This window comes from Nyctibius grandis, chromosome Z, assembly GCF_013368605.1.
Source record: "Nyctibius grandis isolate bNycGra1 chromosome Z, bNycGra1.pri, whole genome shotgun sequence".
In the NCBI taxonomy this organism is placed as follows: Eukaryota; Metazoa; Chordata; class Aves; order Nyctibiiformes; family Nyctibiidae; genus Nyctibius; species Nyctibius grandis.
Genome location: NC_090695.1, coordinates 20,097,480 through 20,113,766, shown reverse-complemented (window position 1 = coordinate 20,113,766; position 16,287 = coordinate 20,097,480).

The window sequence follows — 16,287 nt, the reverse complement described above, 5'->3', positions numbered from 1 at the left end:
ATGATTTTATGGTTGGCATTAAATGTTCCATGAAGCACAGGAATGAAAATAAGTGCAAATATTTCATGCTTTAATGGTTGCAATGGTAGTCCACATAGTGGACTGGAGCTTCAAAAATAACCTGTGACTAATCACTTTGTGACCACATCGTTGTACTCTGAGATCCCCAGTGAGACTGTTAATGAGATACCCTGACATATGTCTTTCTGGCTTACAAAGTGACAATTTGTGATTTGTTTCTATATGCACAGTTGCTTGCCCTGTTTTTTTATTGCTAAAAGTGGCCATAAAAGTGTCAGGAAGGGCTGTGGGGAGCAGTGCAACAAACCCCTCATTGTGTATTGTGACAGCATGTTAAGCAGTGAACCCCTCATTGTGTATTGTGACAGCATATTGAAGAAAAATTAGAAAAATGTGATAGAGTTCAGATGAGCGGGGAACCTTCCAAAAATGATGTAACCCTTATACTGAGTGTTGCTCTTTAAAAAATAGAATGATTTATGCCTGATATAAAGCTTGCTGCTTAAAACCTTCTAAGAAATGACACATCATGCCAGAGATGAGTCAATTTTTGTTTTTTTCTTGGGAGGCCGTGTTGTATGATTTGAGTCTTCAGTTTGAGCCTGTCAAAGCTAAATTTAATCACAGAGTTGCTGAAATACATTTTTCCTACAGTCTTCCTGTAGATCTTTTGCAAACCCGGCTTGTGTGTATTTTGGTTGGAAACCCTACTAATGAAAGGAGAAGCAGCAGCATTAGCAGCAAGGAGAATGACCACTCCCATGTTTGGGTCACAGACTCCAAGGCTTCATTTTGCTCTGTCTGTGTTGGAAACTCTGAAGCCAAAGGCCACGTATTCTGGAGTACAGATGTGAGGAAGTCTCTGTCACTTTCTCCTTTTCCTGACTTGTCCCATTTCTCAGAATCTCTCTCCAACACGTGCTGTTTCCTTCCACTTCTTGAGCTTCTATATCTCTCCAGATCCATGTGCAGATGAGACATCTTGCCTTCAAACACTGTCCAACTTTTTTGTTGGTAGACTTTCTGTGTACGTAACTTGCTGCACAAGCAGATTTTATTACTTACAATATCAATCAGACAATGCAAACTTGTTCTGCAGCTAGGTAATGGGGCAAAACAAGATGAAAATAGAAGACTAAGGTTTTTGTACTTAGCCCAAGGTCCATGATACCATTTCTGAACATTATTCTTTTTAAAGAAGTTACCGACTTGTGTAGGAAATCTAACTGCTTTTCAAGTACTGCCTTTAGTATTGTCCTAATATGAAGTTAGAGAAGAATTCAGAGCTTTTACTGCATCAATAAAAGCATTATTTTTAGGTGTTAGAAGTGTGAAACAGGTCTTGTTCACTTTTGATCATTCAAAATGCCATAGGGCTATTGAAACAAAAGAAGGATATTAAACTCTGTGTTCAGACCAGTATCTGACATAAGTATTTGTAACAAATACTCCATTATTTAAGGTTTATCTATTGTGAAATATCTGAAGGGCGTTTTGCCTAAAAGGCATGAATGATTTAATTTTGTATGGTCTGGCTCTCAGAAGCAAGGAGATGTAAGCTCTCTGGTTCGGTGTTTTGCATTTATTTCTACTGCTAGAATGAAAAATACTTGCTTTTCAGGCCTTGGCTGATGTAAATTGTGGCTACTTTGTGTAGAAGTACTTGGAGAATGCCCTAGATACAGAACACATTACATTCATGTACTGTGAGACGTCTTTTCTTTCAGAAGTCCAATATAAGACAATTCTGCCTATAAAGTAATTTCTCAGCTCTGTAAGATTTTCATACTAAAACAACTCAAGTCTGATCCTTTATTTATTTGCAGTATTTGGACTCTTGCTATAACTATCTTATAAGCTCTAAAAAGCAGGGCCAATGATTTAAACATGAAGGCAATGTCCCAAAAATAAAATGGGGAAAAAACATAAGGGAATATCAACTTTGAACTTGGCCCTATGGAATAAAATTCAAATACATAATGAGCATTTGTATTATCCTATTGATTATCTGAATATAAATGAATTTTCACAAAGAAGAGATACAACTTTTTTTATGCCATTACTTAGGTGGATGCCAATGGCATAAGAAAATTACTGCACTTTTAAACCAGTTATGAGCTCTGATAGAAAATCAGCAGCCATGTGAACTTGTTTTTCAAAATAACCTCTAAGATCGGATTTGTAAAAAGGCCAATGCTAGAATAACCTTCCTACTCAATTTATCTCTGAATTTGTGAGTGGTGTAAACTGTTACTGGAGTGCTGTGTTGTGTTATGGAGACTGAAGTTCAAGAATGATGAAAAATAAGAAAATTCTAGGCAATATGACTTGTCATGAAAAGACTCAAGGACTTCAATCAAACTGATTAGAGAGGACTGAAAGTCAGATTAAATGGCTGAACATTGAGGCAAGACAAATTCAGGTGATTGAGGTACATTATATTACTTTTTTTTTAAATTTGAATGTAGTCAATCACAAAAGTAGCTGTTAAGATTGCCACGGAGTCTTCATGGTGGCAACATTTTTAATCAGCCTCGGATCTTTCAAGAATACATCTTCTCATTCAAATGGCAATTAAATCTGGGCAATCATTTATTCTGGATTATGCAGGCAATCAAGTCTGATCACAGTGATTACTTCAAATTTTGTAATAATGTAAGCCATTTTAAATTAGAAGCAGAGAAACAGGGAATATATTGGAGTGCTGTTAGTAGATTTCATGTGTATAAAAATTTTTATAGTCTTGGATAGACTTTCCAATCAAGTGCATAATGTTGATGCTGAAACCATTTTGCAATTTTTGTTACATTGCAGTAAATATTCTTTTAATAAAGAACCTTTAATATTTGCAAGTGGTTTTGTTGTGCACAGGTTTAAGATTGTGCAGTATTTTCTGCTCTTTGAATGTAAATGAAAAGCAGTTTGTTTCAGAAGTTCTTCTTTGATGTTGATGTTTAGTAAGCCTGTGAGCAATTAATCTAAAAACATATTGAGCCATACATGTCACCTGTATTAGCTGCTCTGTACTGTGGGACATGAGTGGTCATGTGGTCATATATTAACACCTAGCAACTGTTTTTTTAAAATAAAAGTGTGATTTTGTCATTTATCCAAAGTTAGAATTTCTCATACTGCTTTATACTCGAATTTATCAGGAAAACAAGAGGAGCAGAATGAAGGCTTCATGTTAGAAAGATCAACTTAATCTTTTGTAATTCTTCAATCACAACGCATTGTGTGGTTTGGGTTTTTTCTTTTGTCTGTTGTCCTAGTTGGTTCACAAGGCGCCCAACAATTTATAGGCCTGCACTACTACGTTGGTCTTCTAAGAACGCATAGAACCATAAGGAGATTTTTTCTTATGTTTATTATCTTACGGGTGTGTTTCACCTGTTTCTGTCAGCATGATAGTTCCACTTCCACTTGTTAACTTGGTATTGTTCTCTCTTGTTTTCTGGGTTTGATCTGTCTGCTCTTACAGCTACAAAGAAATGTTTAACAACCTCAGCATTAATTACTGAGTTGTTGACTTATTTTTGTCATGGCCATGTGAAATTTACAAAGCTGAGAGATAAAAATAGGTTTTCCTGTTTTTTTTGGATATACTCCATCAGATTAGCACTTTGCTTACAATGAGTGATTGTGTGTCTCTTTTGCATTCTCAAGGTGGCACATTGCTGATTTCTCTCTTCAGTCATAAGAAAATTCTTACAACGAGAGAAGATCAAAGATAGATGCAGTCTCATGAAAAATATGAGAAGTTTCTTCAAAGGCAAATATCAAATCCTCAGTGCATTCTCCTTCTCTTCACTCTTTATCAAGCAAGTAGACCTCTTTTTCTAGGGAGAAGAAGATATGAGGTATTCCAAAAGCCTTTCAGATGAACAAATTTAATGACTTGCCATTACCAGTATTTTCTACCTCTCTTACTCCCTCTACTATATTACTCCAATTCTGTCTTACCAGTAGGCTTAGAGGGAGCATTTTTACAGTATAGTTTCTTTAGATTCCAATAGCCTACAATATAACATGACATTTAGTTATCAGTCTAAATTGTAAAGAAGACAATAGTGATTATTTGAATCTTTCGCTGACTATAGAAAAATGTTCTTACAACATTTACTTTACCACACATTTTTTCCTTTTTACCAAAATATTCAGTTACTGTTCTTGTTCTGTCTCATGTTAGCCCATCCCTAAGAAGAAATAAAAATAAATTACTTCAGTTCTGCTCCAAGAAATAACTTTTTTATGATGATGATATAAGCTTACGTATTTATCCTTCCATTTTTTCTAGGCAGCTTTTTATACAAATGGAAAACATATTATAAGTATAGCCAATACACTTGTATATTAAAATGAAGCCAGGGTAATTTTGTGTTCTTTCTTCAGCAGAGGCAAAGTCTTTGCAATTGAAATTTAGCAGTTATTTTTATAATCTATATATTGAAATGGATGGCATTTATATTTTATTCATCTGTGCGCTGTAAAGTGATATACATTGTAGCAAAATAAACACTTGCAACTTGGAATGTAAAAAGGGACCTATTCTAGTACCTGTACTGATTGTTTCTTCAAAGTTAAAATGTATTTATATGAAAAGCATGAATATATTTGAGAGTAGTTTTCTAGCTGAGGCAGTTTATACAGGTTTCAGGCGACTTAATTCATGATAAACAAATGTATCAAAGGCAATTGACTACAAGGACATTACTGCAGCTCATGGTGTCCCTGAACTGGATGTCGTTGGAGTCTGGGAGATTATGCAAGGAAAACATCACCTATGTTCTTGCTGTGTTCTTCTGTTTTTCCATGAGCATCTGCTGTTTGACACCGTGAAAAATAAAAAGATAGTGTTACATGGACTTCTAATCTGATGATGTCATGATTCCTGTACTTTTAAATTTTGACCACAGTATCAGTTTGTTTAGTTATAGGCACGCCTCACAAAAAAAAAAAAAAGTGTGGATAAATAATCTTATGCAAAAGTTTTCATGCTAATCCTATTTATTATGCACATTCATCGCCTCTTCCATGCATTACCCTAAGATGCAGGATACAGTTAAATGTCAGACTCTGGACTTGACTGAGGCAGCATAAGATGTGACCACCCTTTCTTATGGTTATTACAGCACTAGCTGGGGTAAGTAGTAGCACAGTAGGAGCTCCTACTCCTTTCAGGGCAAAATAAAACAACTGACATAGCTTTCAGTGCTGATTCATGACCATTTGTTTCACTTTGCCCCAGATTAGGAATGTGTAGAAGACCACTATTTACCTGTCTTAGGGTTTTGTGAATTCTACCCGACTGCTGCAACTAAGAGCTCTAGGCTGCAAAACAGTTTCCATTCACTCCGTGACTGTGTGTCTACCTTTGCTGTAAACATCCTTCCCAGTAGCTTGGCTTTCTCTCCTCATTGTCAGAACCTTTAACGTCATCTCTCATGCATAGTGGATTGGCTGGCTGTCCAGCCTCATGATGGTAACAATCAATATAACCTCTGTCTGTGTGTGTCACTGAGAAAGTAATTTTGGTTGGCATTTCCTTTGGCTGGTGATAGATACATTGCTAGATAAAGGCCTTGCATACAGACAGACATGGATTAATTTAATTAAAGCAGGTCAGACAATGCAAGCAACTTCTGTATAGATGCTCTTGATTCCTTAGCTTAGCTAAACTTCATTTCTAGCTGACCTTAGTAAAACTCCATTTAAACTGCTAGTTATTATTAATCATGTGAAAATAGATGAATTATCTGAATTTAAATACATTTATTTAAACTAACTACTTAAAACTTCTTCAAACAGTTAATGTGAGGTCCACGGCTGCAACCCACATTTTTCTCAATTAGGATAAAGACACTATAGTAATGGTCAGGCTGTGCTATAAAATGAGCTATAACGTACTCTAGGAAGATATATGTCTGCATTTTCATGGTTTAGGGTTTTTTTTGAATGAGATTTGCATTGGTAATCATCCATCTGTGAATAATTTCTGGTCTTTCTCTTGAACTCTGGCCATAATCCTTTGACTGTGATGCTATTACTGTTTCCAGACCAGTTAGCGATGCCTGAAAGAAGTTTTTGGTATGCAGGGGCCTGATTAGATAAACTGTATGGTGACGAAGATCTTGATTTCAAACTCTAACATCTTCTGTGATGTAAAATGAAAGAAGTATAACATAAGGGCTAAAAAGGGGGGGAGGCATGCAAAAAGTCAAAATGGAATTGGATTTAAGTTGTATTTTACTTTTAAAGGAGCATCTCCAGGGTGTGGGGTGTGGTTTTTTGGTTTGTTTTGGGTAGTTGTTTTTTTTTTAGGGATCACAAGGGGAGTGAATGAGTTTTACTCATCTCCAGCAGGATTTCTGTCCTGAGTTAGTGTCCTGGGTATATCAGCTACCTTTTCACTCAGTGAGGGGACAGAGAACCACCTCTTTGTCTTATAGGCACTTAATTGGTGGAGGCCACTGCCTTACAGATCTGCCTGCAGAACAGACTAAGAAAAAGATGGGTTGTGGAAGCTGAGAAATTACTTTGACTGCCAAAGAAGTAAAAGGGCCTGTGCTTTTGAGGAAAGGCAGGAGAAAACAGCAGAGCATGGCTAGAAAGAGATATGGACATAGCAAAGTAACATTTGTAATGTGGTCCCAAAGTAAGCACAGAGTGCTAAACAAGGGGTGGAAAAAGGTTTCCAGGCCCGTTTTATAGTGGGGAGTTAGATCTCTAAGGAAAGGTACCAAGGTTTACTTATTTCTCGTGAGCTAAAAGAAGGGGATCTCTTACCTCTCCCTCCACCAAGAATAGTTGGGACCGCATCAGAGGGAAAAAAACCCTGATGATATTATAAAGGTTTTTGCTTTCTTCAATGACATAATCTGTGAATCTTTTACTACCTTCTCTGTGCAAACGCGGTAATCTTAGTTTGCAAGCAGAAACCTGGATACTTATAAAATGGTTTGCAACATTTTTGTCATTAAACATGTCATCAAAACACTTCTTAAGACTTACTATTTCTGAGAAGTGGTGTTTTAGATAAGCATTTCAGTATGTATTTAAGAAGTCTTAATAGTTTTTGTGAGAGAAGGAGAAAAGAAATAAATTTTTTCCACTTTTCCCTGATGTGTTAAATCATAAAATATTTTTCTAATTTTTCAACTGCCTTGTGTTCTGCCTGCAGTAGCACTTGGTGTACTTAGTATCTGATCATATTTCTAACTCCTACACTACAGAATCCCTGAAGATCCACTAAGAGAGGACATTGGCAAAGAAATAAAAATATTTTTTGTTTTGTTCTCTGTGTTAATTGTGCACTGTACATAGTAGAGTTATATCTTTGACTTGCTCCTGTAGTTTTGGCCTGCTTAATCTCAGCAGAGAATTGACATGGTTAACTGACTACGACCTGTGAATCCAAGAGAAGGTGCAAAGAACTTTTCTCTACTTGCTTTTAATTTCTCAAAAATCATTAATTCATCTATACTGTTCTTCATATCACAAGTTGAACACAGACGCAAGGATAGACGTTTCTAGAGTCATTCAATTGTGCAGATACAAGAACAGCCCCTTTGAAGAAACTTGATTTTTAATGACAGCTGCTAGCTGTCATTAAAATTTAGCAGTTCTAGGAGCTTGTCCTACTGCAGAGCTGTAAGCCAGATGTGAAAAGAGTGCTTTGATATGTTTCAGACAGACGTTTACTATGGAGAAAAGAGAAACTGCACAAGTTGGGGGATAAAAATTATTTTTTTGAACCTGCTTAAAAAAAATCTTCAGTGCTTAAAGGAAAATTCATTATATCCTTACCATCAAGGCCATTGTCCATGTGTTATACTCTTGCCTGTCTTTGCCTATTACTTTTTTCCTTTTAGTCAGCCTGGATGTTAATACAGGAAGAATGAAAATCAAGTAAGAGGAGCTGAAAGTCTTAATGCATGATTGACATTACTACTTCATTGATGTAGCAGAGACTTGTGTAATAACTTGTCTGACTGGACTATTACTATAAAAGGAGGGACAGATAAGAGGGAAGACTTATGTTGCTCTATAAATCAAAGATGTCTATGCTTGGTCTGGGATTCAGAATGCAGAAGGATGGGATCTGCTGAAAGTCCATAGACAATATTTAAAGGAGAAAAAATCAGAGGCACTATTGTGTTGATGCTGCATGGCATGCCACCAAACTTGGAAGAACAGGTTGACAGGGCTTTCTGTGAGCAACTACAGACTAAACCAAAGCATTGGATACTGCAGGAGGAAGGACTTCACAGAAAACTTTTGGGGAAGAAATACAACAAGATATTAACTGTCTGTCAGATTCCTGATGGCTTTGTTACATCTTCTTGGTACAGAAAGCTAAAAGATCGCTCAGACGAGTACTGTCTAAGTAGTGAGATATCCTTGAGAATGTGAAAATGAAGGGCAACTTCTTGAAACTGATGAAAAGAAGGGAAAGTCGGAGAACAACAAAACCAAACCAATGAATTTCAAGAAGCCAGACTACAGACTTCAGTGGACTGAGCAAGTTGGTAGATTAAATTTCCCAAAAGGCAAGTTTAAGAAAAACTAAGCTATGGCAGTTTAACAAACAAATAGGAACAGCAGCCAAGACACAAAGTAGTAGTAGGTTTAGTGAATGGCAACACGAAAATAAGTGAAGCTATTTATGTTGTCCCCAAAATGTCAAACATCACATAAGTGTGTTGCAGTGTAATCTGATACTGCACAGGAAAGGAAAGCAGAACATTAGGTAGGGATGGACACATGATATTTACATTTGGGAAAAATTATCCGTGTACTTTAAATGTACTTGACAATGTTGAAGCCACTTTACTGTGAGCTTTTGTATGTAATTTGGTTGTTTCTGTACCAAGATCTAAATATTCATATACTTTAAATTTAAAGGTTAGAAATATTTATACTGTTTTAAGGAATGCTTTTCTTGGATTTCAGTATGCGTGTAATTTGAAATCTGTCTGTAAATTACAGCAGTTAGAGAACAACATTTCCTTTTGGTTGTAATCTCTCCTTTGTATACCTCTGATTTTTTTTGCTTTTATTGTACCTAATAGGGTTGAATTAAAGTTTACTACTTAAGTCATTTCTTGAAATGATGAGGACTTGTGAAAAAAGTGGACAAAAAAGCCCCAAATTTCTAACTTTATTTTAAGTTGTCAAGGCGGTATTAGATTTCTGGTTTCCAGTAATGTCTTCCTATAATAGAATGTATACCTTGTTTATAGTATCTGATTGGAGCATGGGTATGTATGTTTTGAGGAGAAGGAGAGAAAGAAACAAAGACAGAAAAACCTTTTCCTAGCCAGTTTGTAGGGGTTCATGTTTAGCATTTCTTATACTGCAGAAGTGCCATTTTGATAATTTTTATTCCTTTTGCTTTTAACTTATTAACATGGTGACTTTGTGGCCTAGGAAGAAATAGACATATTATGAATACTTTTGTCTGGATTGTTAAAGTGAATATGCCACGTAAACTGTGTGTTTTGTGACAAAAGTAGTGTACTGAAAGGATTTTAAGCAATCCTTGGTTCCCAAGCTTTTAAATCTAAACGTACATAATTATCCATTCAGAAGTTCTGATCAATGCAGATTCTCTTATTTAGTGGGAAAAGATTTTATTCTGGATTATATGGTATCAGATTGCTTTCTCACCTTCATGTGTTTTGCTTGAGCTGTGAATTACATCCCTTCTGGATATAAGTATTGCTGATTTTTATGGCCTCTTTTTAAGTGCTTCATGAAGTCATAGTCACACAAATTATCTTAGTCACACTCTAATTAAATAGCATGAGATCTGTGTTTGCATTTCAGAATTCTGTCTCCCACTCATCATAAATATAGCAAAATGTATATATTTTTGCAGAGGCAAATGTATGTGTGTATGTCTATATATGAAAACATGTAAAAATATGACATGCCTCACAATTCTGTTTCCAGACTGAGCGCTCAAAAAAGAAAGCAGTAGGATTCAAAACTAGTTTTCAGTTTAAACTGTAGATTCTAGTGGTTAACTTGGCAATCCAATGTAAAAAAAAAACCCGTAGATCTTTGTTACACTGCCTGGACTAACAAATTAATGCTAGATAGTGGAAAAGATAGGCAGGCAGAATTGGTTTTGTAAATTGATGATGTTTTATTGCCTGACATAAAGACTGTTCAGAAAAGCAGAATTCTTAGTGCACTGCTTGTTCAATGATTACCGTAAGCGTGGTTTGTAACACTGTTTTTGAGACAGAGCTTTATGTTTAAGGAGAAATTCAAAGAAAGAAAAAATCTTCTTATTGTGAATAGTGGAATAACCAATAAAAATAAGATTATTCATTGAATATAAAAGAGTAATCTAGAAATTAATATGAAAACCTAGACTTATGGATTTAAAATTCAGTTTTGTAATTGTACGAGGATGATTTCATCTAGTACTGAGCAACAGACATCCAATGAATAATGTTAAAGATGTGGAATTAAGCTTGTTTACTTTCTAAAGATCCACTTTTTGGCACTGTATGTACTTAGGTTACTAGAACTAGAAAATAAATGTAGGTCTCTGCCTGATGTAGATTTGCTGTCATAATTTCCTATTATTTCATTATCCAGCCATCAAATGACACAGCTTTGTAAACTTTACCCACTTCAGATTCATCCTAATACTAAAGAACCTACTAAGATAAACTCATGTCATTTCTCTTATCTGGGAAAAATGCACACTTCTGAAATGCCAAGGACACACCAAATGGCAAAAAGTTCTTTGTTTGCCAGCCACGCAGTGCAGCAGGTTTAACCACTTGGTAAAGTCCCGGCTCATTGGGCCAGGCCATGCAGTCTGTGTGAGGCCATCCTGGTTATTGCTATAGCCACAGCTCAGATGGGAACATAATCAATTCACAAGTAGAAACTTAGAGAAATATTAGCATCATCATATATACACTTAACAGTAATTGTACTAAGTTTGTTGTGACTGCATTCTGCTATTTGCATTTATCTCACGTTCCCTGCCTTGTTTCATTTTTCCTAACAATTTTTTGAATTTTTCTCAAAAACAATTTAGCAGTATCTCTACTGTCAAATCTGAGGAAGAAGCTTAAGCCCTCAATATAGGGCTCAACAAGGCTAAGTGTCAGGTGCTGCACTTGGGGCACAACAACCCCATGCAATGCTACAGGCTTGGGGAAGAGTGGCTGGCAACCTGCCCAATGGAAAAGGACCTGGGGGTGTTGACAATGGCTAGCTGAATATGAGCCAGCAGTGTGACCAGGTGGCCAAGAAGGCCAAGAACATCCTGGCTTGTATCAGAAATAGCGTGGCCAGCAGGACAAGGGAAGTGATCGTCCCTTTGTACTCAGCACTGGCGACGCTGCACCTCAAATCCTGTGTTCAGTTTTGGACCCCTTACTACAAAAGATGTTGAGGTTCTGGAGCGAGTCCAAAGAAGGGCAATGAAGCTGGTGAAGGGTCTGGAGAACAAGTCTTACGAGGAGAGGCTGAGGGAACTGGGGTTGTTTAGTCTGGAGAAAAGGAGGCTGAGGGGAGACCTTATTGCTGTCTACAACTACCTGAAAGGAGGTTGTAGAGAGGTAGGTTTTGGTCTCTTCTCCCAGGTAACAAGCGATAGAACAAGAGGAAACAGCCTTAAGTTGCACCAGGGGAGGTTTAGATTGGATATTAGGAAAAATTTCTTCATGGAAAGGGTTATCAAGCATTGGAACAGGCTGCCCAGGGAAGTGGTTGAGTCACCATCCCTGGAGGTATTTCAAAGATGAGTAGATGTAGTACTTAGGGACATGGTTTAGTGGTGGACTTGGCAGTGTTAGGTTAATGGTTGGACTCGATCTTAAAGGTCCTTTCCAACCAAAGCGATTCTGTGACTTGTAAATACCAGGTCTCATTACTCTTGAAACAGGGTCTGTATATAAATGCCTAGGCCTAAAATGTAGATCCTCAAACCTTCTGTTTCCTGCTGGCATTTATGGAGGTATCTAAATTTCACAAGTGTCATCGTCTGTAAAACTGCTACTGCTGCATTGTACCATAAACAGACACCACTGAAGAGTTTGGCAGTTAATGCTCTTCATGCCGAGATTTTCATGCAGAACATTTCTCTGGTATCTTGCCTGTGGGGATTAATCTAATATTCATTCTACAATTATGGGCTGGTGAACAAGTTCTTGTGCAGTAAGCCAGTGTGTGTACACAGGCTGAATGTCAGTTTTTTTCTAAAAATTACAAAGCATATTCTTACCTCGCAGATGAATTAAGGGAATTTCTTTTTCTCATTGAAGGTTCAGCAGGATAAGGCTAAGTTACTCCAGACTCAGAATTTATCTAGAGTACATAATATCCTGCTATTTGAAATATTAGCTTAACCAACTGCTATTCTTTGGTGTCCCCTGATGATATTGTTTCTGAATTTGAGATAATCTAAAACATAAGCAGAAAGTAATGAGGGACTTTAAGGACAGAGCACCAATTTTCTCCTCCTTTAGACACTTGATTATAGTAATTTGTGCAGCTCCAGAAGAGAGATCCACCTCAGAGTCCATGAAACATGCATCACATGTTACACAGAGCACTCCCTTGTGAACTGGAAGATGAGTGTTCAGGACCCTCTTCCAAAGTGGGTAGGGGGTGAAGTTCAGTCCAGAGCATCTCCCAGAGCTCTGGGAGCACTTAGACTTTTTAAATAATGAAGATAACTAGAAAAGACCAGGGGCACTTCTATTTGAGAGGAAGTATCATCCTCTACATTAATCTGAAATTCAGGAAAGGATTTTTTTGGCTGGGGGACACATTGTCTTTCAAATTAACTCTACCTTGACTTTTTTTTTCTTGGTTAACTTGGTTGGCTACTTAGTGGCAGTTCATATTTTTAATTTCCTTAACATGTACTGTATAGGAAGTCTGGGCACGTAACTTGTAGTTAAGAAGGGTTTTTCAATGCTGAAATTAAGGACCTTGAAGTCCTCTTGCAAGTTAACACAGCATGTATTTTCTTTATACTCCTTCCTTCTTCGATAAAAGTAGGGAACTTGTGGGCCTCTTTTTGCTTTAATTTCTGTGATGGCTGTGATTTCCTATGGCTTCTGTGATTATTTTGGTATACCTTACACATGGAATCATTTCACTTTCTTCCCAAAATCAAAACTCCAAAAGAAGCAGGCAGGATTTTTAACTAAGAAACAGCAAAACTGAGTCCTCTGTATATTTCTTGATTGCTCTCTTTCTTCTGCCAGAAAAGAAGATGGAGAAAAATCCAATCATATAAAAGGTGTTTCTGCATTCCCTTTCCTGGGAATACAGAAATAAAGCTTTAGATGTATCTTTTCTGTATCCAAAATTAAATGCTCATCCTGGAGTTTGCCTTGAGCTAAGAGAAATCTTATCTACTGCACTGCAAATGATAAAATTTGAGATATCATGAAGCCAGTGCTAGCTGAATCTGTCAAAGCAGCTGCCCAGCTAGATATAAAAAGGTGGAAAAATCCAAAATACTAAACTAGACTTTGGACATAGACACAAATTTCTTCTTGGATTTCACATGTGTTTTTTTTTTATCTTTTCTTTTGCACTTAATCCAAATATTTTTAACCCAAATACTGGTTTTGCTGTAGCAAATAGATTACTTATCTATTCAGAAAACTGTATTTTAGCTACACTGTGAAGATTCTTCTGTTTGTCTTTTAGATCATATTAACTCCTCTTCCATAAGGAAGTTGTCTTCTATTGACAGACTGTAAACATAATAAAAAGTAAATTAAATTTGTTATGTAATAAAAATCTAGTATTTCTACAAAAAATTATGTATATTTTTGTAAATATGTAAATCTTTCTTACAGAACAATGTGTTTGGTCCTTTTTAAAATTAAAAAAAAAAGAAAAAACTACAGAGATGTATATTTTTGAAATACTGAACAGCAGTTTAATAATATTGATTTTTACCTCCAATCTCCTTCAATTAAATTCAGCCAAATGAAGAATGTTATAAACTTGTATTTTGTACACCTTCTCAGTTTAATCTTAATAATAACCTTTCAAATTCAGGTTTGTGAAGCCTGAGGACAGCTCATTTTCTGTCACTGCAAGTAATTTCAGAGTAACATGCTTCTCGTTTTTGGTATAATCTAAATAAATTACATCAGATCATCAAAAGATACATGTGTGTCTTACTTTATGAAAGCCAAGATCCTTGTCACTAATATTTTTATGTTTAGAGTTCACAAACTAGGGACTAGCAATTTGACCTTGACTGTCATTAGCATATGACAGGAATATAAATCAGCAGGTTTCTCTGGAGCAAACATGTTCAATAGTCTGTCTAGTGTACAAGGTCTCCTAACTATGTATTTCACTATTAGACAAAATAGTATTAAAATCATAGCCAACAAGGTTGTTCTCTCAATTTACTCTTAGATTTGGCAGCTTTGATTTTACTCTATCATTTCTGTTGCAAAATTCTATCCAAATATGAAGTGGAAAATTACCATACTTAAAGGTTTTATTTCTAGCTTTTTACAAATCTCTTCATCTGTTCCCAGCTCTCACCTGTATGAAGAATTCATACTTGCAAACATCTGCCTTAAACGGTAGAACTGTTAGCCTTGCATAGCAAGTTTCAAGGGCTTGTCACTTGGATCATACGGCTCTCTCTAAATAGTCATTTGTATGCAGTGTATTACATGTTTTGACACAGAGCCAAATTCTGAGTTTGAGTGCCTCGCTACCACTTCAGTCTGGACCTGTTCCTCTGGAAATGCTGTGAAATGATAATAGCATAAATTTGAGTAGCTTGGGGTGCAGGGACTGATTTTTAATAAACTTGAACTATAAAAAATAGGAAATATATGCAGAGGCAAATGTGAACAGAAGGAGGCAAATTGTGATGGGTTTTAGAAAAGCATAGAATGTGAAGAAATTGTAGTACTGTGAGGTATAGGTGAATGTTAGTGCTGCCTGTAAAAGAAACAAAAACCAGCATACAGAAGGGGACACTGAGTTGCTCTGTAAAGTCATAATGTGAATGCATGGCATTGGTGGAAGATGGAAAGCAAACAATTACTGATGCCTTATAGTAATTAGAACATTTTAAAGGCAATAGCGTATGATGGCTTTTATACAGAGAATACGCTATTTTTAAATGAGGGTATCAAATATGAATTTTGTGTGCTAGAACTGCATCAGTAAATTCTAACAGATGTAGTTATAACAGAGAGAAAAGAAAAGGTGGCTATGTTATTCTGAAATGGTGTTATTGCTATCCTTTATTCAAATGAGTATATGATGAGATAGGGAAAGTGTGAACTCTTCCAGAAAAAGATTTCAAAAGTTACAGAAGTAATACTCCATATCTGCTGTGGTATTCTCTCAAGTTCTTCCCATATTGCATGCAGAACTGCAAGAAGCAGAGGGCCAAAGTTTCATCATGTGGATGAAAAAATAGTACAAGAACACAAGGGATCTATGCTTCTAGAACAGGAGAATTCTTTTTAGAGGAATAGACTTTATTTGAACCTCAAAGGAAGCAGGTAACATATCAAATCAAGCATTGTATTAAGGTTTGAAACCCTTTGAGGTTGAGTTATATCTGAGGTTTTAAATTCAAGAGTGAGGGAAGGCAGATAGTTCTGAAAGAGCACCTTTCAAAATGATGCATTCCCCTAGGTAATTTTTGTATCTCAGAAAAAAAAAGGAGTTAGAAAATTATTATCAAATAGGAGTTTTGAAAAGACAGAACAAACTGCCATTATTATTAGACATAGAAAAGAAGAAAAAAGACATGCTTCTATAAAAATAATTTTTTTTGTACAACTAATAGAAACTCAAGAAAAACAATTGGGAGAATATGACTATATAGTTTGCATTTTTTTTAGAATGTGAAAGAAATCTGACACAGAAAAACACTAGGAGAAAGACAATTCTTAAAAAGAGAAGACATCCTTCAAAAAGTTGAAGTTTTTCCCAAATGAGGAAAATAGAAAACATTATAAAGTCTGAGATGTTACATATAAAAATGCAATGAGGAAGACCAAAAAAGGGCAATAGGAACAAAGGTATGGAGGTATAAAAATCTGCTAAGAAACATTTTCCAAATCATGAAGTCAGCTAGAGAGATTGGAGGGACATAACTAGGATTAAACAACATTTGTCAAAAACAGTACAGGGGATCTTGTGAAGCCTCTTATGACAGATTTTTTCTTGTAAGAGACATCAAATGATCTGCCCCAGATTTAGGTAATAGTAGAAGAGCTTATTAAATAA